At 36.2% G+C, this 24506-nt stretch overlaps 1 pseudogene; it reads left to right on the plus strand.

Moving 5' to 3' along the window:
* Window positions 1–718: 718 nt before the first annotated feature.
* The window catches only part of LOC100467048, an 85735-nt pseudogene continuing 61947 nt past the window's right edge, over window positions 719–24506 (plus strand).

Consider the following 24506-nt stretch of genomic DNA (forward strand, 5'->3'; position numbering starts at 1 on the left):
CACAGGGAATACAGTCAATAGTACTATAATAGCATTCTATGGTAACAGATGGTAGCTACACTTATGGTGTAGCACAGCATAACATATAGACTTGATGAATATATTGTACACCTGAAACTAATGTAATATTGTGTGTTAATTACATCTCAATTAAAAAATTAATTAATTAAAACTCAAAAATTCTAAATTTCAGGGAAGAGGTTCAGTGGCCCAGTTTGGATAGGATTCTAACTATTGAGTCAATCAACTGTGGCACTCAAGGGCAAAGTCATATTGTATAAAATGGCCATTCTCATAAAAAGTGTGGATGCCAAGAGGAATGTCCCTAGAAAAGTTGGAGATAGGCCACATATACACAAAAAGAGTCTTATCACAGAAGTGATAATTACAACCATCTTTTTACACACAGAGAATGTATGACTTTCAACTAAAAAGACACCTATCACACAGGAATACTAAATCACTACTCAAAACTTGAACCAAACTGAAGTAAGTCTATAGACCACCAGAGTTTCAGTCCTGCTACACTACTACATTTAAGGGTCTGGGCTTCATCTCTAATATGAAAACAAAAAAGTAAACCCAGAAGACAGGACGCTGATCTGGAGAGGTGACTTGTGACTAAATAACCTCTGAATAAATACTGGTGTGCCCAACAGTTTCTGAAAAACTAGAAGGGTCCCCTCAAAATGGCCCTAGCCACATGTTCAGTATGAGCATGTACTATAATCACCCTTCTAATCTGCAAAGAGCAGATGGTGACATCAGCTACTACTACACAAGGTTTGCTGCCATTGCAAAATTGGTTGCTGTAACAAGCACACATGGGAAAGAACAGTGTTGAGATTATCACAAATGGGATTTTAAAGTCTTTTCAAACTATCATTAAGATTTACCATTAAACTAGAATTTTGAGGGGATGTATCATCTCAGGAATTTGAAGTGCAAAATGTCAAGTTTCTAAATGTACCAATTTGCATGTATAGGTACTCTTGCACTAAATTTTTAGTTTACTGCAATGTGCATTTCAACTGAAATACAAACTCTAAAAGTAAGGGCCCTATCTAAAACTTCTTTGGCTACAAATCCCCTTCTCTCCATGTCTCACCTCACTATTTCTATGTAGCAATTATGCCTAGAATATTGCCTTGTCCCAGGAATTGTTCAATTAATATTTATTGGTAGATTCATGACATAAAACACTGTAGAATCCCCAGATGGTTGTGTGCAAGATAGGTTGGGTAGTAGATAGAAAAAAAGACTAGATATGGCAAAATAAATTTGGCATGGCTTATTAGTCTACATACATACACTATAGTGTGATGGCAATGAATATGAAAAGAAATATTTTTTTTCAAAAAATATTATGAAGAAAAGGAATTGATAGCATTTAGAAAATGGAAAACAACATAAGAAATAAAAAGAAATAAGAAGAGGGCAATGTGAGTTTTTAAACTAGGAAAATCATCAAGTTAGATGAATCTGGAGGGGAATTTGGGGAAAGGATAATTTTTAGAAGGTAAAGAAATATTTAAATAAAAATATCTAATAATATTTTATTGCTTATGGTCATAACATCTTCCAAAAGGAAGCAACACATTGAATATGCGTTGAACTGAATACAGGATCAAATTGAGGCAAATTGTCATCTGAGATAATAAAGCCATAAGGTTTTATGCTTAAAAAATCTGAAGCAAATTTTATCTTCACTGTCACTTTCCTTTAAATTTACAAATACAAATGCGGTTGGAAAAAGTTCCATGTATAACTCATAATCTACCATAGTAAATAGACCTACAGTGGGTCTAGGGGGAAAAAATCTGGAATTGGAGTTCAAGTTTGGATTCTTATCTCTGCCACTAAATAGCTACATGATGTTGGTCAAGTCATACGACCTTGCTAGATTCATTGTCCATCTATAAAAAAGAGGATGTTTGCATAGATGTTCTTCAAATTTCCTTCCAGCTCTAAAATTCTAAGATTCTGCTTTCTATCTGGACTTGTAGACTTGGCTTTTAAGGGTTGCCATTCTATTTTCACGTAATAGAAGCTGCTGATTCAGTCTGACATCTAGAGGTATTACGGAATAAGGATTCAATTCATAAACAGAATAAACAACTTTGGCAAGGATGGTTTAGTAATTATATTTTTGCCTACGGTAATCCAAAATGGCTATCAATTTGACCCAGCCTGTCATGAGCAGAACAATAGATGATTTTGCAATATATCTTGATGTTCTACCTACAATAGTCTATGTTGGTATGACAATCGGTATGAGACATTTGGCAAAGTCTGGAGATAGTTTTGGTTGTCACAACTGGGAATGGGTGCCACTAGCATCTTATGGGGCAGAGGCAGGTATTCTGCTAAATATCCTACAATACCCAGAAGAACCAGCCCCACCCCACCTGCAACAAACAATTACCCACTCAAAGTGGCAATAATGCTGAGGTTAAGAAATCATTTCTCTTTTTCATCTTTTGTAAGTCCATTCCAAATTAACGGAAACCTCATACAATATAGCCATTTCATGGATGTCCTGCTCACAGTCTTCTTACATTTCCAGCCTTACAAAGTTGAAGGCACACAACCCTGTTTTTCCTAATCTCTGGGAGATGAAGAGGGAAGGAATTAAGAAATGGACCTGCAAGATGATTTTACAGTTGTGTCTATACTCACAAACTAAGTGATTAAATTATATTTGCAAAAGAAGTTTGGTGTCAGTAACATAACAGGCTTCATTTTTTTATTCTCTACTGAATTTTTCACTTTTGATCAGGTTATTTTGGCAAACAGAAACCAAGACCTGTAGGGGAAGCTAATGAATTTATTCAGGAAGCACAATGTAAATTAAGTGGCAGAGTTTTAAAAAATTATTGCCTCTTAGAAGAGGCTTATAAAAATTGATTAACAAGCTAGCAGTGACTATTGAAAGAACATGCTTTCACATCTTTTAGAAAACTGCTTTAAATTATTATGAAAGCATATACATATTCTGCATTAACATATATTTAAGTATTTCAGTGTTCTTTTTTCTCCTAATGTCCCACTTTCAGTTTCTTCACATTTGATTCACAATTATATTATCTGGAAAACAGAAAAAAGTGTGCAACAGCAAACTTCGGCTGGTGTTAAAGCAATCTGTGTTACATGGCTCCATTTTTTTCCTTTTTGTTATTGTTTATTGGTATTTTGCCTGTGGCAAAACACAGGCTTTAAATGTGGACTTCACGGTGTTGTGAGTCAATCTAGAGAAAGCAAGGTATTTCAAGGGCAACACAAAAGATAAGTATTTCTGAATTTTAAGCATTTAGCATATTTGTGCAATGGAGGTTTATTTATTGAATTTGAAAAATTAATTCCTTACAGCCTTGAGTGTATTTTGCTTTGTCTGCCCCTGGGTTTGTACATATTGGTGTTTTCTTTTTTCCTTTTTAATATTTCAACAGGTGAGGTTACCAAGACGGCTGATGATGCTGTTTTATACCTAGAGGTCTTACGGAACCAGGACTGCATCTGTAAGCGGAACAAACAACTTTGGGAGATAGTTTAATAATTGCCTATGGAAGGACTTGTCTCACATTCATTAAAAAGTCTAGGTGAGGCTGCTTCCTTGATCTTCATTTCTTTTCATTTGCCAAGCAAACAAAAATTCTTTCCTGAGAGTTGTTTAGTTATCTAACCTAGAATATCTTTGACTAGGGTAGAAGTTACACATCTCAAATATCTCCACGTTTAGATGTTGGAACTTGGCAGACATTTGCTGGAATGCGTGACTAATCTGCTTTTCTTGCTTTGGAAAGCATTTAAAGTAGTTTAGAATTTTAACCTTTATAGAATACCATCATATAACAGTTTTCAATCTTAAAAATATTTTTGTTTCCTCCTCTTGTGAATAAAAAATATCATGTTGCCTAATTATCTTTGATGTAGGAAATGACTAGAGAATCATTGATATAAAAGATCATGATTTTTATTATTTAGGAAACGATAAGGGAATACTAAAGTTCTCTGGTTTATAATTACAGATACTTGAACTCATCTATCTTCTTTCCTCATTTAGTTTTATAACTAACTCTGAACTTAGGCTTGTAAAAGTGAGAATATATACGAAGCCCACAGAAATGTATCTTGTATAGAAAGTAGACAGCAAGTATTCACTTTTGCCTGTCAAGGAAATGCCCATAAGAATTGTTGGTAGGCGTCTAAACGTGGAGGTAAGTAATAAGCAGGTATTGACTTCTGTTGAGATCAATATCAAGATTTGTTGACCCAAAGAGGTTAAAATTGACTGAAGAGTGGGACAATAAATCTTGTTATTGACTAGAAAGCAGAAGTCAATATATGTATTATTATAAACATTCTTCTTTTACTGTGGATGATAGAGGTGGAGTCATCTTTAAGACCTCAAATGCATATAGCCACATGTTGTTTATACCATGGTGGTGGCCAACATAGGCTCCTTGGCTTACTAAAAATGTGTTTACTCAGATGACATCAATAACAGTCTTAGATCATTGTTCGTGGTGTCAACCATTCTTCTCCCTGTACTTCAGGTACTTTCATCCTGATTAATTTCAAATTGAAATGTGGAATGCCCAAACCCGTATGATGTAAATTTGTTTGAAAGGGAAAAAAGCAGGAAAAAACACTTAATTTTTTTTTCTCTAGAGAGTAGTTCAGGTGCTCTCCAGATCTTTGGTTATCGCTCCCAGTGTGTGTGTGTGTGTGTGTGTGTGTGTGTGTGTACATGCACACATGTTTTTGTGGACACATGCACATGTTCTGTGTACCCACTTAATATTCATATATTTTCAGGTAATAGAAAGACTTCCTTCCAGGTTGCCCATTGCTAAGATGACTCGCTCTTCAAATGAGACATTATATTTACAAGATAATCTTAAAAGCATGTCAAGATAAAGACACTTTTAAAAAGGTATATTTAAAATAAAGTTTTCTGAAACCACAAAATATATGCAAACGGGGTGTTACCAGGTCATTTTTGAGTTTCTTATTCACACCAACCACCCACTCATACATAACCCAAATAGAGATTTTATATTACCATAGTTGAGAGAAGTGGAAATGGAAAACAATTTTCCATTGTTCCAAATAGCTCTCATGTTGATAAGAAATCAAACTCTGCACATCCAAGCTGAACAGAGCGTGCTGGGTTACACTAAGTCTCTGTTTGTCTAGTAGCTTTGCCTGAACTGAGGTCTGTACACATGGATCACGAATGCATGAAATCCTGGAGGAATATTCGGCCAGGACATTGATTTCAGACTACTAACCCAAAATTCTCTCATGCGATATGAATCCACCCTCAAACCCCTGTCCCCAGCCTCAAGGTAATAACAAAGGAAAAACACATAAAGTTTCTTTCCTTTCTAACCAGCTCCCAAAAGATGGTACTTCATAAGGAATATTCAAATCCATAAATGCTCTGTAATCTGCAAGTTAGGAAAGAAACATGAGAGATGCCTTCAATGTCTCACACTATGGGATGCCTCCAATTCCTCAATACACCCCATTGTGCCTCACGGCTGGAGAAAGCTCTGCACAACCCATTTCCTCCTTTAACTGTGAATTTCCTCGCTTCTATGGGTTTAGATTTTAATGGTTGAATTACATTTACATCTACTTGTGCATTTGCCATCAGAAACCAAGTTCCTGCCTAAAGCCTTTACTAACTTTGAGAACAAGTTTCTCATAAACAGCCTCATTTAGTTTATCTATATAAATTCACATAAGAGTTCTTAACTCCTAGGAAGCTCTGTGACACCTCTCTGTACTAAATGGCAGGTCTTCTTGGCTATCTATTGGTTTTAAGTACTTTACAATGAATTATAGCTCAAGACAAATCATTAATTATCCTGAAATGATTCCAATGCCACTGGAAATGTGGCAAAATGTTGGTTAGCCAGATGTACTGATCCACTAAATTAAGTCGTAGGACTCGTGGTCTTTAGTGAGAAGGAAATAGTTCTACAATGAGAACACACACAAATGGTACTGAAGGGTCATCTAATATAAAATAGTATATCAATAATACTATAGAAACACATCCATGTTCATATACCAAAATGTCTGCATTCCACCATAAATATGAGAAAGCACAGCATGAGGCAAGCATGTAGTTAGGGCATGGCTCTGAGTTACCACCCCACAAAAAATTATATTTTTAAGGGCTCCTTGGTGGCTCAGTCAGTTAAGCATCCAACTCAGGTCATGATCTCATGGGTTGTGGGATGGAGCCCCATGTCAGGCTCCCCCAGCTCACTGTGGAGTTTGCTTGAAGATTCTCTCCCTCTGACCCACCCCCCACTCTCATGCATGTGTGCTCTCTCTCTCTCTCTCAAATAAATTTTTTAAGTTATATTTTTAATCTAACAAACCCTGTTATACAAATTCTATGTATCTCCATATGTATGTGAATTTTCTACAAAAATTAATAAATTTCATTTTGACTCCTTACTAGTTGTAATTATTGTGATAATACACAATCTTGCCCTATGCCTCACACATATTCTGCACATAAAGATGTCAATAACTTAAGCCCTTTGTCTTTCTTGTGGTGACAGGTTTACAGGAGCCACCTGAACTTTCTCATTTGTCCTACTATTTAGTAACTTAGGTGGGGTAACAGACGTCCTTGAGTAGATGAAGGTCAAGGATATTCAGGTTATGAGACCAACTTTTTTTTTAAGTTTTGATGCCCATGACAATTATGACTATGACTAGGGCTCTACATATCTCATTTGATCCCTGGAAATGATTCATTCAATTGGCTAACCCATATCTGTTGATACTATGCTTATAGTTTTGACTAAGAAATTATCCCCCATCACTGCCTAAGATGATTTAATTGTTTCATTGGTAGATAAGCATTTTTTTAACTTGGAAGTTTAGAATTAATTTCAGAAATACTTAAGAGAACCATAGACATAGTGTTAATATTTATGTGTTAAGGAAGCATGATTAACTTTTGAGTATTTATAATGTTTAAGATATTTTAGTTTATTAGAGAACAGGTAAAATTTGCAATTCAACTTAAAATGCGTAATTAAGCAATTGATTTAGGCCTGTGAATTTAAGTAGAAATTTAATTTAGTTTATATAGTAATTACAGTAAGTATATAAAGTATTAAAACATTTAAGAGAACTTGAGGTTCACAGTATTTCTAGGTCTAATTTATTAGAGCCATTAGAGGTATTTTAAGTATTCTGGAAAGTTTGTTTTAATCACACATTTGAAGTATCTAAATAAGAAGTCACATATATTTAATTTATAAATTTAGTTTAAAATGTTTGAAGGAGTTTAATTAACTTAGTTTATACATGGGTCTAAACATTAATCAAAGGCTTCATAAAAGTGATTGCTAAATTTGCTAGACTTACAAACACAAGATTATGGAAGAGCTAAGTTTTCAAATTTTTACAACTAAAATTCAAATATATTTTTAACTAAACTCAACCTTTGAATAATCTTTCCTGTGCACAAAATCTGCCCTTGGAAATACGGACATTGACAAAGCAAAATAGGCATGAAAGAAGCAAAAAATCGACATTGACAAAGGTAGCATGTAAGAAGATAAAGAAGCATTAAATTATTGTACTATCCTACAACTACTGCCTACCACAAATCTCTTCAATACTCTCAATTTCTGGCAAGTTTGATGGTATTAGTACTGAGAAGCAGAACAGAGCAGTGGTCACAAGCTCAGGTCCTGGACTCACATCTGTGTGGTTTGTACCCAAGCTGCTCTGTGTACTGGCCGTGAAATTCTGGGTGAGTGTTAAACTTTCTAAGATTCACTTTCCTTATTTGAAAACTGAAAATATCAATACTGCATAGTTATAAATTATTGAGAGACTTGAAGGAGGTAATGCTTGCAAGTACTCAGCAGAGTACCCGGCATCAAAATAAAGGCTAAATAAATGTTAATTAGCACTAGGAGGAGGAATCTTCTCCTATAGGAACTACTCTCACTCTGGTTTTTAAACAGATGCCCTTAGAAACAATTCACGATAATTGCAAATTCAGTGAAAACCTTTCTAGAAATTTATGTACCTGGTAGTGTATACAGAGAGGAAAGAACAACTTTTATTTACTTACTTATTTATTTATTTATTTATTTATTTATTTATTTATTCTGTTGAATAGAAACCACAATAATCAAGAATTAAAAAGGATACTGTTTATCAACAATAAGCAACTTTTGTATTCTGATAAAAACTTACATATTCTTATAGCTTTTTAAGTGCACCCAACAAGTTTATGACCTATTTAGTTTAGACCCTGCCCAAGTGTACCATTATAAAATGAACTGAGAAAAGAATCATATCAGTACTAAAAATTGTACATTTAAAAATATTTAATGCTGTACTGTTTATAAATATAGGAAAGAATGGGAACCAACTTACCTTTATAACAATAACTAATTTACTAAATAAAGGATAATACCTCTATAAAAGGGTATACTATTCAGCTTTTAAGATCAATTATGGAAATGTATTTATGTTATCAGGGTAATGCATTTAGAATATACTAATGAATGAATTTTACAAACAAGTTGCAAAGCAATGTATATAAAATAGTTCATTTTTGTTAAAAAAAAAGCGGGAGAACTACCCCTATTTTACCTACGTATACCATAAATATCTGTAAAATATATAAATACATAGAAACAATCTAGTTCTATATGGTTACATGCATTGTTGGCAAAAGATCTTAATATCCATGTCTGAGGTTGTGAAAAAGGTCTCCCCTACATAATTTGCTAATAAAGGAATCACTACAACCAAACAAAAAAGTAACAGAACAGTTTCCACTGAAATGTTAAATGAGGAATCCTATTCTTAAGACTCTAAATAAATAAAAGTGCTAGCATATACAGAGAGATATATACTTTCAGTCTTTTTATCTGTTGACTAAAAGGGGGAACAGTTTAGATGCTCATTAGTGATACCACAGAAATGATGCTGTGAAACATCCATGGCTATGTCATAAAAGACAGTGAATCCTCTGCCTTGTTCTCTGTTGGATTACTCACCCAGGGGAAAGCCAATTGCCAGGTCATAAAGATACTAAAAAAAAACGTAAGCAGAAGTCAAAGTGTAAAGAAATAGAGGCCTCTTTCCAACAGCCAGCAAGAAGAGGTCTCCAGCTAATAGCCAGCTGCTTTGGAAACAGATCCTCCCACCTCAGTCAAGCTTCCAGATGACTGTAGCCCCAACCAACACCTTGACTGCAGCTTCCTGAGAAACCCTAAGACAGAATGACCCAACTAAGCTACTCCTAGATTCCTGACACTCAAACTGTGAGATAGTTATTATTTTAAGCCTCTATAAAATTTGTGCATGGTCATACAAACATTATAGTTTGTAACTAAAAAAGAATGATTTAGATATATAGATTATACTGTTAATTGAAAAGGAATGATTTTGGTATATGCATATGTATGTATATTAACATATTTAAATTTAACATAATAGTATCAAAAATATGATTAATAATTCATAGAGTATGATTCAAAATTTGTTTAGAAAATCTAATGTTATCTACTTTCTTGTCTATTATTTGTTTGAGTACAGAGGAAAGTACCAAACAACTCATACCCAACTACTAATATTGATTAACTTCAGTAATGTGTGAAAGAGAAGATTATAAGCTTTTTCTTAATATACGTTAGTGCTATTCACATCATATGAAGATGATATGTTACTTTTACAATTTTTAAAAATATAATAAACTAAAGAAAAGTGGGGGGAAATATCAGTAGCTGTATCTGGGTGCTAGGATTTTGAATTTTTTAAATTACTTTTCTTTCTCTTTGCGTCTAACTTTTGCCATGACCATAAATAAATTAGATAAATTTAGTTTTTAAATGTTTTAAATAAATTTTAAAAATCCCAAGTCCACTATGAAAGAACTTTGAAATGTAAACAAGAAAGCACTGCTCTCAGTGGAGCTTCACTTGCTAACCTCATTGTAAAGTTTGCTCACAGATCCATTTAAAATGGGAAACTCATCAGATGCGTTTCATCAGAAGAGTGCAGAGTGCTTCTAGTCTATGAAATGATTAATATTTAAAGCATTTTTTTATTTCTGAAGTGGGCTTGATGGGGAAAATAGTGAAGTACTATCCCTGGGAAATGCAGTCACAGAGAAGTGAAAAGCATCACCCAGGGCTATCCAACAAACTGGGANATTTCTGAAGTGGGCTTGATGGGGAAAATAGTCAAGTACTATCCCTGGGAAATGCAGTCACAGAGAAGTGAAAAGCATCACCCAGGGCTATCCAACAAACTGGGAATAGGGCACATCTCTCCATGTCTGTGCCATCCATTGACATCTTATTCCTACCAACACAGATTGGTACAGTTGAAAGAGGTATGTGTACACTTAAACACATCTGGGATAAAACAAACAAACACAAAACCTCACTGGTCACTTTACATCAGTTAATTTTTTGTAGTTTGGCAGACAATATGCACAAGGTCCAGCAGCCATTACTTTGACAACAGGATGATGAGCCAGAATTGGCTTATTCCATGGCAAACTACAGCTTTTACCTAGCAAACCACATGACGGGACTTAGTTGTCTCATGTTTCTATTTTCTGTCTTCGCAAAATTAGATTTCTTCTAGTCAACTTAAAGTGCCAAACTGAACTTTAAAGATATAAGTATATTTGCATTTCTTTTTTTTTTGAATACTTTAAAAAAATTTTATTTATTTGAGAGAAAGAGAGAGAGCGAGCATGAGTGGGGAAAGGGGCAGAGGGAGAAGCAGACTCCCTGATGAGCTATGAGCCCAGACCCCCCCCCGGGGGGGGAGTCTCAGGACCCTGGGATCATGACCTGAGCTGAAGGCAGATGCTTAACCAACTGAGCCACCCAGGCACCCCAATATACTTGCATTTCTTACATGAAAAATTTGTTTTGAAGAAGGTGAGAAGAGAGAATCATTAACCCTGATTATCTCTTCTGAGCCAAGATGTTTAAATCACAGCAGCAGCCACTAAAGTTAGGAGAAAGATATGAATAAGAAGGAAATGCATATATACCAATCTCACTGTAAAAATGTTTTTGAAATATCATGTCCCTAACAAATAAATATACCTTTAATGAAATCTTTTAATTTTTTTTCTAAAAATAGGAAGAAATCTGCTTTATTTCCTTTTTAATGGGTTCATTGCTGAGAATGATCCAAACTCATGTTCTTCTTAGGTTTTAATTGAAAATCCTTTTTTGCTTTAGATGACAAATCACTTCCACATTTGTGATCTGTCTAATTCTCACAATAACATTTTAAAGTCAGTTATCAGCCCTCTTTAACAGAGGCAGGAGATCAAGTGCAAAGAAACAGAGTGATTGACTCATAATGGCCATTGATGCCATTGACAGGACTCAAAATTAGGTCCTCTCTCACTCTCTAAATGCTATATACTTTTTCTCCTCTGCATCTGCCTTCCATGCTACAGCCTCTGTTGCAGGCTTTGAAAGCTTCACAAGAATACCTCAGCAGCCCTATTTTGCTTCTAAACACCACCTTCAAATCCTAAAATGGAAAAGCCAACACATCAGAATTAGTGATTCAAATAAACATTGGGCTATAACACTGATTATTGGCAACCTGCCCACATCTTTGATATGTGAGCAATTATTCAGTCTACACCCGTCACCTAAGAGAGGGGCTCATGGGAAACTGGTGACTCACTCCATGACGAGTTTTGGCAAAGAGAAAGGCCGAGGAACCACCTGCACATAATAATCAGGAGGTATTGACTTCTGCTGAGGTCAGGAACAAGATTTATTAACCTAAGAGATAAATATTGACTGAAAATTTGGACAGTTCCTCTTTTTCTTCCCAGAGACCTGGTAAATTACTCAGACTGCCACTCAGACACTAAAAACTTAAAGTTTTCCTCCAGTTTTATGTCTATCCTTAGATATAGACCTCCTGGGGGAGGAAAATCTTTTACTATATTTTAGAGAGATATTTAAAATCCTGCTAATTATTGCTTCATATTTATCTATTCTAAGACTCACTGGCCAGAAGCCTTTTATTATACAGTAATAGGTTTTCACATCCTTAGGGCTTCTTTTCGATGGTCTTCAGTGTCTGGCTGTGAGTCCAAATTTCTATTCATCTCATATGAAACCTTCTATTCTTTCCCCCTCTAGTTTTCTCTCATTCCTAAGAAGTGGTTTGCCCCCTGTGGAAACCCCTCCTAGGCCTGCTAATTGTGCAAATGATGCCTTGGGAAAGTTGTGTTCTGGAAGCCCCTTGTTGTCACATGTTTATCACTAAGTCAGAGCAAACTCTTTCCTCCTCAGATAAGTTATTCACAGATGCCTCAACCCAGAAGGCCTGGTTTGAACTGTCAAATATCCAGGTTTCTGTCCTTTTGCCCCATGGCTTGGAGTAGTTTGCATGTGTCTTCAGAAGTTGGTCAGATTTATTCTCTTCTCATTTTTGAGAGTGCATAACAGTCACCTCAGATAACCTGCTTTCCTTTTCAGACCCTTTTCCTCAATATTTCTTTTCTTTTCTTGGAGATCTTTTCCTTTCAGGAAATTTAGAGGTACATCCCCACATTATATTAAAAGCTTCAAATTATAAATCTGTGAGGCTTCAAAAATGTACTCTCCTCATTTAAATATACTCCTTCTTGATCAGAAAAATCAACACCTTCCACAGACTGTTCTTGCTAAGAATGAGTATGTCTAAAGCTCTTATCTCCTTGACTCCAATAAATTACTAAAAGTATTCATTCTACTTTGAAATATCTTAGAAACATTTGTGGCATTAACACAGTGTACTGCAGATCTTGAAATTTTATTGCTTTTCAGTTCTTTTTATTATTATATATTTAAACTCTAATCCCCTTTCTTTTCTTGAGATGACTGTGTTTGACAAAAACCTGCATAGAAGTATGCCTATCTTCATATACATTTTCCTCCCCCATCTCATTTCTTCGGAGACTGTTATGGATTTATAACTGCAGATTTACTAACATACTTTCTAATTCTTTCTGAGAGTTTCTACCATGCTTTGACATGACTGAAACCCACAAGGCACCGAATCCAGTGTGACGCCCAGGTAGGAGGTGGGAAATCTTGAGCAAGATCCTCTTCCTAGTAGCTACACATTTTCTCAGCAAGTAACATTTGAGTAAGTGACGACCATGCTGTGTCCTAAAATAGGTTTTAAGTTGCGTTGAGCTGAGGCTTATACAGCATTCTTTCTTGCTTCAATACTTTACATCATGCTTGTGGCTACTAAGGTTGGAAAAACAGAGCTGAAGAATCGGGTAAACTGGGGCCACCAGCTATAATGTACTTAATGTGCTCTCCTAAACTTGTGAATGGAGAATATCCTTGACACAAAGAGAGATGATTCTCAGGGCTAAATTCACATAGGAGTCCTTGCCTCAGGACAGAGTTGGGGATAATCAACAGCAAGAAAGCCCTTGAAATTCTCCCCAAATCTAAAGAGGCTGAAAATCAACCAGCAGCCACAAGGTGGCGTAATCACATTGATGTCCTTCTTACTGCTCTGATTTCCCCATAGAAACCTTTTAATGTCAACTATCTGAGGACAAAGGTATCATTTTTACATTTAAATAAAAACCACTTATCACGAAGATTTACAAACCATTTCAGTGCATCCAGACAACTATCTGCGTATACTGGATAGTGTATAAATAGGTAAGGTTGAGGCTGCTGAATAAAAAGAGAACCTGAGCTTTCCCCACATTTGATGACCATTTTTTTTCTGGATGTAGTCGATTTCATATGATACAGCATCCCATGAAAAATGTAATTTAAAGATTAAGAATGGAAAACCTTTAGAATATATTTTAGAGCATATCAGAAAACTTTTGTAAAGTGCAATTTACCTTAGATACAGGGTGAGCATGAACAAGGATGCAGATATTAGAGAAAATGTCTTAAGTGCCATCACAGGAGGAAAAAACGGCAGCATCTGGATGCAGTCACGGCCATGTATCCTGCTGTTACTGTTCACTGGGGCATGGGTTCTGTTCTGACTGGTGTTTTCAAATCCTGGCACATTCACTTGTATTCTTGGGGATTTCATTAAACTCTCTGTGCAACAATTGCCTCATATTTGAAAATATTTGAAAACTGTACTCCAAAGCACTGCTGTGGGGATGAAATGGATGAATTCATATAAACAGAGCTGCTAGTAGCCAGGAGCACATCGTGGAAATTAGATAAACGTGCCCTTCAGGGTGAACACATCCCCTCTCTAGGATGCACAGCATGGCAAAAAAGCTCCTGCTAGATTTCAGCCTACTCTCCCCCTTACCTGGCCACTCTTGCTTGGGAAACACTTTGTACAACTGTTATGTCGAGGTTCTGCACGTAAAGCACTTAAAATGAGGGCTGGTCCAAGTAACATAAACCCTTTAAAAATGTTTGCTGTTGGGGCACTTTCGTGGTTCAGTTGGTTAAGCATCTGACTCTTGGTTTCGACTCAGATCATGACGTCAGGGTCGTGGGATTGAGCCCCATGTCAGGCTCTGTGCTCAGTGCGGAGTCTGCTGGAGATTCTCTCCCTCTCTCCTGACTTGTGTTCTCTCTCTAGTAAAGCAATTTAAAAGATAAAGATGCTTGCTGTCATCGTCATCACCATCATTATGATCTCCCCTATGGCCTTCTTTTAGCCTTACTATGTCTAGTTTATTCTACAGATACATCAGAAATGTACCTATAGGTGGGCTAAGGTGGGGGAGCAATATTTATTAATGACTTTATAAACTTACTTGTTGACCTGATGGTGAAAACTGTAATGAATCAAACTTAATAGTGGGAGTAGTGTGGGAGAAAGACCATGAAAGAATACAGAAGTCCCAAGGGGTAGGACTTGATTCCCCAATTACACCAGAGTATAGATCTCCCTTCCAGCTCTAGTTCCCTGCCTAGCTTAAAGCTCACTCCAATGGGTATTGAGACTTGGCTACTCTTTTAAAATAGGCTTTTTGCTGTATTTACAGTGCTTTTGGGAACACCAGACCTCTCGGACCCAATACCACCACATGACCTCCTAGGTGATACCCATTCTACAGGGTCTGATGTGTCAGCTTGCCCAGATCAGTTTAGAATGACAACTACACTAACTGGTGGAGGATTACATGGCATCCCTGACTATCATTAGTGAGTATGCAGAGGATACTGGGCAAGGAACCAGTTGGCAGAATCAAGCTCTGACAAGCCACGGGGTTTCAAGGTGCCTTTTTATTAAAAGAGCATTGTTATTTGCTTTAACTGTGGCATTAGGAGCAGTGCCAATAATTTGCATTCAAGAGAGTGCATAATATAGGCGAGGTGCCTGACCAGGGATCTTTCAGTCTAAATAAAGCAAGTATTAACATAGGGGAGGTGAAGAATGAGATAATTTTGCTCTTACAGTTTGCATCCAGTTCAGAGGACCTTGGCCCCCTTTCAGAAGAGGAATAAAGAGTATTCATGCCACGTCATAGGCCACTTGACATTAATCTTGTTTTACTGATTTATTCTCAGAATGCAGTTGGTGATAATATGTATATTTATATTGCAAAATGAGAATTTCTAAAATATTGGTAGAACCTTATATGGGGGAAGGGGTTAGCTTAGAACTTAAACATGAATAATATGTTTTAGTAATATAACAATTAAGTCAGTTTTGTTGTTTTGGAAGTGCTAATTTTCTACTCATTCAAGGGAGAAGGGGGCTTTTGTTTTCTAAAACAAAAATTTTCAAACTGTCAGGTTTTATGCTACAAGCTGCAAGCCCTTTTGACATTATCTTTTTGTGAGGCACTTCTGAAGTAAATATGTTATTAGTACAAGAAAATTATGACTATTGTAAACAAACAATAACTACTAGTTTTTGTTGTGTTTGTCAGACACACGGTTATGGAGTTGTGGCAGCACTAAGTCACTTGAAAAGTCATTGATCCAAAGCACAGTATTTTCAGGGCAGCTATTGCAAATTCTTCCATAACAGAGTCATATTGGGTAGTTTACGACAAGCCCTGAAGCAGTCACTGGTTACAACCTGGAAACATTCACAGGGAAAAGGAGACATTATATAGGAGTCCCATCCACAGGGACAGCATGGGACCAATATGAAGCTGTGCTGGGGGATCTCTCAGAGAGCTGGTGGGGCCTCCACATCAGCCCAGGGAACTGCTGACATGGTGCCTTAGTGACATGGTGCTCACTCTACACGGAATAGCAGCTTGGAGAGTAAGAGGGTAGATGAAGTGAACTTCCAGGATCTCCACCCAAACTTCAGAATAAGCAGATGTGAACATCTGTTTTACATACTGGACTTCTGAGCAAGACTAGGTTTAAAGGAACTAATTATTTTTTAAACTGTTGTTTTATTTTTTAACTGATTTAATAGAAAAGGTTAGTGCTGGGAAAACAGAGAAACAGAGCTGAAGGGAGAATGAAATTAGGTCAAAACAAGAGGCATAATTCACAGTGAGTTCTTGGGGTATCGTTCCTGAGAAGTGGATGAGGATGGGGTGTAGAAGCCGGGTCAGAATGTCTTAACAGCTTTGCTGGGCTCAAGGACGGAATTAATTTGGATGATGAAGAGCAGGAACAGAAAGAAAAACATAACAAAACAAAATCTCTCCTGAATGGAACCTTTAATTCTAGATATACCAAGCTAAGAATATAGGTTATCTATTTTTTTTTCTTAGCAGAAACATTTAGTTTATTTCAGTTGACATGGCTAATTTGATGTGTTAACTTGGCTAGGCTATGATGTCCAGATGTTTGGCCAAACACTCATCTAGATATTACTGTGAAGGTATTTTGCAGATAGGATTAATACTTGCAATCAGCTGACCTTACGTAAAGCAAATCAGCCCCCATAATGTAGATGGTTCTCATCCAATTAGTTGAAGGACCCATTATTAGCAAAAAACTGAAGTTTTCAGATGAAGAAATTCTGCCTCAGTAACAGAAATCCTGCCTCAGTTTCCAGCCTACAAGTCTGCCCTACAAATTTCAGAGTTGCCAGCCCCCCTTATAAATACACAGACACATACGCACATAAATAAACATAAATCCTATTTGTTCTGTTTCTCTGGAGAACCCTAACACACCAGTCATCCTATTGAGGTTCTCATTACACTCTAGCCTTATACTAAGAGATAGGGGCATGACTTCAGGGGCCACACTGCCCAGATTCAAATCCCAGCTCTGCTAAATACTACCAAATTTCTATATAAGTTACTCAATCTTGGAATGCCTGGCGGGCTCAGTCAGCGGAGCATGCAACTCTTGGTCTTAGAGTTAAGTTCGAGCCCCACATTGGATACAGAGATTACTTAAAAAATAAATAAATAAAATCTTTAAGTTACTCAATCTCTTTTATCCCCAACTATAAAATATCAGTCATGTTCCTTATCTTCCTGGTATTGCTCTTATGAGAATTAAATGGGAAAATACCCATGAAAATAGACAAAACAAGATTTGGCATTTAGTAGATAATCATAAATGGCAAAAATGTGGATTATCTATTTTATCTAATATACTGAAAAAACATTCAGACTGCTTTACCAGCTATTCAGGTCTAAGAATACTAATCCTATCTCAGTCCCTACTTCTAAACATAGTCAATTAAAAATATCCTTAAGTATATATAAAAATGTCCTAATTTGGATTCCATGAAACAATAGTGCCATGAAATTATTGAAGAAAAAAGGGTCCCAGATTCAGATAAGAGCAACAGCCTGCACACTATAACACCTTTGGGAGATTTGCATTTTACATTAGTATATTAAAGACTGAGAAATTCTGCAGTCTCATTTAACTTAGTGTAATCTAATTACAGTAGTCATTAGGCCTGTTTACAAATATCCAAGTTTCCCTCTACTTTCCTAGGAGCATGGTAAGTTTTACTTCTACACTCTGAAATTAGATGTGGTCATATGACTTATTTTGGTTAAAAAAGTCTCAGTGGAGTGACATGTAACACTTCTGGGTGGACTGATCAAAGTGACTTCCCTTTTTCCATGGACACTGCAGAAACATGAATGAGATGGAACTTCAAGCAGTCTGTTGCTGAGTGACGACAAGAAGCAGTGCGCCCCTCTCTGCTGATCTGCTTTAGACATGGTACACATGACTGAGAAATCAATTTTTTTTGCTCTAAGCCAAATTTTGAGGTTGTTTGTTGCTGCAGTGTAAGTTGGCTGATCTCATGTCAAACAGGATTTTGGGGGGAAAAATGTTAGGTGTTGCTGTAAGAAAACCATAAAATATATGGCATGTGTTAGTAGTTAGGTTGCAAGTATTAATAAAACTGTTAGCACAATCTGAAAGGACAGCAAAATGTTTTGCAATATCAGAATGTATATGACCACGGAATCATTTGTCCTGGAATCTCTATTAGTTAACATACTTCAGAAAATGCTAATCCAGAACGGTTCAGGGCAATCCTTTCCTTTCTCTTTGCATGTGAATTCTCACATCTGCAGAGTAATAGCAGTTTGTCCCTGTTAACCAATTCTATCCCAAGTGACCCTCTCCTCCAGCCAAGGTTCCTGGGCTAGAAATGGGCTACTGGATACAACTGAGACAATCAATGATCTTCCTATCTTATTCTTTGACCTTACTTGATTTTTTCAGATATGATTGATCAGTTCCTTAACCAAGCTGAGTAAGAAAAAGAAAGTCAGGGAAACTGTCAGTCCTTTACTATGTAACTGGGAACTGTCAGCCCTACGTGTTCTGCAATGTGCACCAATTATTCAATCAAAGCCTATCTGCAGAGATAAAATACATACTAGAAAGGAGCAGATTCAATGCACTTGGCAGGCCCAGCTGTGCCCCTACCCTGAACTCCATAAGACACCCAGTCCATAAGACATCTTATGATAATTATGAATTCCCCCATTCTGCTTAAGCCAACCTGGTGGATTTCAGTCACTTGCAATAAAAATAATTTGACTCAAGACCTCAGGTGGATCTTGGTGATGATCTGAAGATGCAATGTTAAGAAAATTGGCTGAAAACCAGAGGGGTTTAGAGAAATAGGACAAATGGTGAGATACTGAAAAAGTAACATGGCTTAGGAAGTTATGGTCCAGACATGGAGTAAGTGTCCTTTTATACTGCACCTGACATGGTAACAGACTTTCTGAGCAGGTAGAGTTGTTAGAAAATATGGTTCTGAACTGATCAATAGCACATTGTCATGTTTTCACGGGGGTCTCCCCTGGGTTAAGAAGGAGTTGGAATGGGTAAGATGTTTACTGTGACAGCCGATGACAGCATAAATGGTAAAGGGTAGCAGAATATGCCACCCCAAAATATTCTACTTTGGCGTAAGAATTATTATGAGCTGAAGGTAACTGAAAAAAAGTACATAGAAGCAAAGCCCTCTGTACTCCCCCTAATTGCCCCTCTAAGCAGCACATAATTTTGTAAAGCTTTCTCCCACTCTCCTCTCTACCAGGAAGGATAAAAATTAATCACCAGAGACCACTCTAGATTCTTATCTGCCCAGAGATAGCACCAAAGAAATCTAGATACTGAACTTTACTAACTAGCCCTTATCTTCCATTAGTTCCCCCGTATCTGATTGCCTTCCCGTAATTTTCTGAAATTCAAAGTCCTTTTCCATTGTGTTTTGTCATTTGTCTAAAAATGCATTGTTCTTTTGTTAAGATACTATATAAGCCCAAGTTCTAACCACCTCTTTGAGTTACTCCTTGCTAAGTGCTCCCACATTTATGAGAGATGCGTATATTAATGAGCTTCTGTTTGTTTTTCTCTTGTCAATCTTTTGTCAGTCTAATTTATAGCACCCCAAGCAGAGAACCTAAAATGGGTAGAGGAAAGGATTTTTCCCTTTTCCTACAGTTTAGACAGAATTTGAACTATGGTTGAGAAAGTTATTCCATTAAGTGGAATGGAGATGAGGTGAGGCAATAAATAAAAAGATCACAGATTTAAATATGCAAGTGAGAAGACAGGGGAACTCCTTATGCAATTTGTTACTATAAATATTTCAGAGCTAACAGCATGGATGGGTAATACCAGGTTGGCAGCTGTTCATAATTTTGTTCTGTAGTTCACACTTTTTAAACCACATGTCATAATGGTTAAGAGCTTGGAGACCAGAGTCCCACTGCCTAGGTTCAAATCCCAGGTGTGCTACTTTCAGCTTTGGAACCACTGGCTAGTTATTATACCACTCAGTACCTCAGTTCCTCATTTATAAAATGAGTGTGTAACTTAGTCATGGCTATGTAATATAACAAACTCACTGGCCTGAGACAAACATTCATTTTTGCCCACAGCTATATGGCTTAGTTGGATTTTTTTTATGGTCTCAAACTTAGTGTTTCTTCTGATCTCAGCTGGACTATTCATGAATCTGACTCCAGTGTCCATGTTCTTAAACCATATGCTATTTGGCTTCACAACCATAAACCATATAATCTGCTGATCTTGGCTTGGTTCTCTCACATATTAGATGAAAGCTAACCTAGGATGGCATTTGTTGGCACAGATCTCCTGTTTGTAATTTCTCACCCTTTAGTGGGCTACCTCAGGCTTGTGCACATGATTCTGGCAGGGTTCTGAGAGAGACAGCAGAAATGTGCAAGGCCACTGAGTCCTGCACTCAGAAATGCCATAACATCACTCCCAATGCATTCTACTGACCAAAGCAAATCACAAAATTAACACAAATTCAGAGGGTAAAAATACAGAATTTACCACTTGACAAAAGAATCTGCAATGCCATATTATAAGGGATGTTTACAAAGAAGGATTGAGAGCATATTTTGCATTCAGTCTAACACAATGGGGATAATAGTATCTACTAGACAGTGTTACTGTAAGGATTAAATGAGTTTAGCACAGTACTTGTCCAATGATCAGTGCTACATAAATGTTAACTTTTATTATTATCTTAATACATGAAAGGAACCAGACAGAACAACACATATGCCACCTTCATAGCAAGGGACAACAATGCTATGATTATGGGGTTTTTTAAATCAGATTTTTAAGTTTAAGTCAAAGTGTGTATCCATTATTGAACAGAGTAATTTTCTCTCAGTGTTTAAAACTGTAGGAGGCAAGAGGTCTAATCTCCATTTCCATTTTTGCCATTGCTTTACTGTGACTTTGGGCAGGATACCACAAATGCCCAGGCTTCCACGCCTTTCAGTTGTAATGTGAGAGTTTTGGACTGGATAAATCTTAAGTATCTCTGTAACTGTTGATGAATTCTTCTAAGGATATTCTCCCCAATTTTATTCCAAAAACTAACGGGAAGGATGGGTTTTCCTATTGCATCAATGGCTTTTAACAAGAGAGAAAGCCAGAGGGAAATGGGCTGCTGAGAGTAACCAAGAGCCCAAAGTGAATTGTCAAAAACAAATTGACCTAAAACAATTTTCTCAAAGTCAAATTGTTGCAAAGGATAAATTGGTCAAAAAGTATTATCTGATATGGATTTTTCATCTTAGTAATTTTGATGCACTTGAAGAAGCTTGTGAGTTTTCATGAGCTATTAAAGCCTTTTTGTCATTTTTTAAAAAATTTTTGGGAGGGAACAAAAGTTTCTTTTCTTCCTCATTCCTAACTCACGTACAGTCAATTATGTGTGTTCTGCTCATTTGTCTGAAACATAATTGTTCAAAAATCAATGTTTCCAACTACCAGTTAACATTTTATAACTTTTTGAAACTTGGTATAATTTTTACAGCTTTTATCCATATTTTTGATTAAAAATCTTACTTTTTTCTATATAATTTTGCTTTTTAAAATGTTTAGGTTCATTTTTTAGCCAGTGATGTTAACTTCATTTACTCACCCTTATTTTGTGCTCCGTTTTGGTTGTACATCTTATGTATTTTAGCAAATTTTACAGAAAAGTATTTTTATTACTCAATGCTGCTGTCAGAATTAGAAGCTATAATGAAAAATATGCAGAGTCTCAATGTGGTTTCTCAGACAGCTTTAAGGTTAGGTTTAAATTTATCAACCTAACAATGTATAAAGTGATGTATGAATAAAACTCTTGATAGCAGATGACTCTGAGCTACTGATATCTTCACTACAGAAGGGAGAGAAGAGAAATACATGCTAGCTTTTCTAACCCAGTTAATCCTTACATTATTCTGATAAAAAGACTTTAAGATTGAAATAAAAAACTAAGAATATTCTAGGTGAATAAAGTGAATACAAACTTCAATGACATCCAATAACTTTATTTTCCACAACCAACCTTTACTATATCATGTCTTTAATTCTGCAGCTTCCCTGGGGTATATAATAATAGAACAAATGACTAATTAAAATAGATTTTAGACTTGCTTGTTTTGGACAATTTGGTATAAAATTGTTAAAGGTTTGTTAAGAAAAGCAAACATGATTGGATGAAAATGAATTAAAAATAAAAGTTTAAAGACTGGAGAAAAACCCCCAAAATTCTGAAAAATGTTTTATTACATTAAAATTCTAAAGACCTTCTCCAATGTTTCAACACTAATAATATACAAGTAACCAACTACAAAAAGAGTCATGTTTAATGATTTTTACCAGTTTGGTTTTAGGCAAATTGTTTTCACCAAGATGGTTGGTAACAAATAGAACTAGTGATCAAAGCCAGGACCCTTCAAATGTGGCTTGAGCTAGTTAGTTCATGGTGCTGCTTCCAACAAGGCACAATTTGGTCTGAATTTGTTGACATAGTTTCTCTCTAAGTCCTCAACTTCCTGCCCTCTGGTTCATAGAGTTTTCGGTTCTGACTTCCCCCATGTGTCTGATCTTGGGATTCTGGTCCTAGTCTGTTCCTTAATTTACATTATTTAGAACTAGGTCTTGTGCTCAGCTCTCTGCTTTTACCCTTAGTTTTGTTTATTGACTCCTTTTCTTTTTTGGGGAACTAAAATGGGCCAAGATGCTCACCAAGATTTCTCCTCTGGGTTATTTGTAGTCATCACCCTGTCTATAAAGCTACTGTCTCAGGGGTTCCCTCAATTCCCTCTGCCTCCTATAATCAAACCTGGGCCACAGCATCCTGGTCTCCAGGATCTGTCTGCCAGCTTCCAGTGGGCCTGATATTCTTACCTCTTCCTCCAGAGGCACAACAGTGAGCCAACCAGCAGCCATGTTTGTATGAGATGAACCACCTTTCTTAATCATACTTTATTGGACCAGGAATGAGCACTTTAAAAAAAACTGGGTCAGATTTCTAGAAATTCGGAAGATTATTATAGTCTTTTTAGGTGATTAAAATATATAAAGTCAGATGTTGAGGATGAGAGAACATTTTACATTATGTCAACAAGCAAATCAGAGAAAGCAGGGTTTTTGGGGTTTTTTTTCCCCACCTCATTCTTTATTAAGCAATATCCCTTCACCAAAAATCAATGCTGGACAATTTAACATTTATTGCTATCCACCACAGGCTGGCTTTCATTCAATTGTATGCAGTATGTGTTGACTACTTAGCATCATTTTCCTGCTTAGTAAATCCATGTGCACTATTACCAGACAAATTAAATTACCCATGATCATTTACTTTTTAAGAATTGTGGTTAAATATGCATAATATAAAATTTATCATCTTAACCATATTTAAGTGTACACTTCAGTAGTGTTAAGTACCTTCACACTGTTGTGTGACCAATCTTCAGAATTCTTCGTGTTACAAAACTAAAACTCTATACCCATTAAATAACAATTCCCCATTTTCCTCCTCCTCCTCCCAGCCCTGGCAAAATCATTTTAGTTTCTGTCCTTATGATTTGACTACTCCAGGTACCTCATATAAGTGAAAACATAAAGTATTTCTCTTTTGTGACTGACTTATTTCACTCAATATAATGTTCTCAAAGCTCATCCTTGTTGTATTACATGTCTCAATTTCCTTCCTTTTAGGGCTGAATAATATGCCACTGTATATTGTATGTACCAAATTTTCTTTATTCTCTCACCCGTTGATAGACACTTGGTTTGCTTCTCCTTTTTTTCTATTGTAAAAATGCTATGAACACGGAACACAAATAGAAACCCAGCTTTAAAATGAAGAGAAGTTTAAAAAAAAAAACATGCAGAGAAAATAAGAGACAATAAACAGAGGTTTCTCATACCTTTCTTATTCCTGATTCTTATTATCTTGGGTTACATGAGTCACCTCTATCCTTTTACAATAAATTCTCCTTTTTCACTTAAAATAGCTCAAGCTACTTTCTGTTATTTACAACCAAAGAGTATTGACTAATATACGGGTGGGAGAATTAAATAAAGACAAGTTCAAGTCATAACATATATTCCTTTCATTCGGTAAATAAAAAATACAAGAAAATTTCAGTATTGACAAAGGCATTAAAAACTCTAAATATCAGTATAAGTCAAAACACCAGTGAACTTCCAGACCTTTAGTAAACAACTTAAATGAAGGAAAAGTTTCTAGATGAAACCTAAAAAGGAAGGTCAATGAAATTTGAG

The sequence above is a fragment of the Ailuropoda melanoleuca genome, chromosome 2 (genome assembly GCF_002007445.2).
Source record: "Ailuropoda melanoleuca isolate Jingjing chromosome 2, ASM200744v2, whole genome shotgun sequence".
Taxonomy (NCBI): domain Eukaryota; kingdom Metazoa; phylum Chordata; class Mammalia; order Carnivora; family Ursidae; genus Ailuropoda; species Ailuropoda melanoleuca.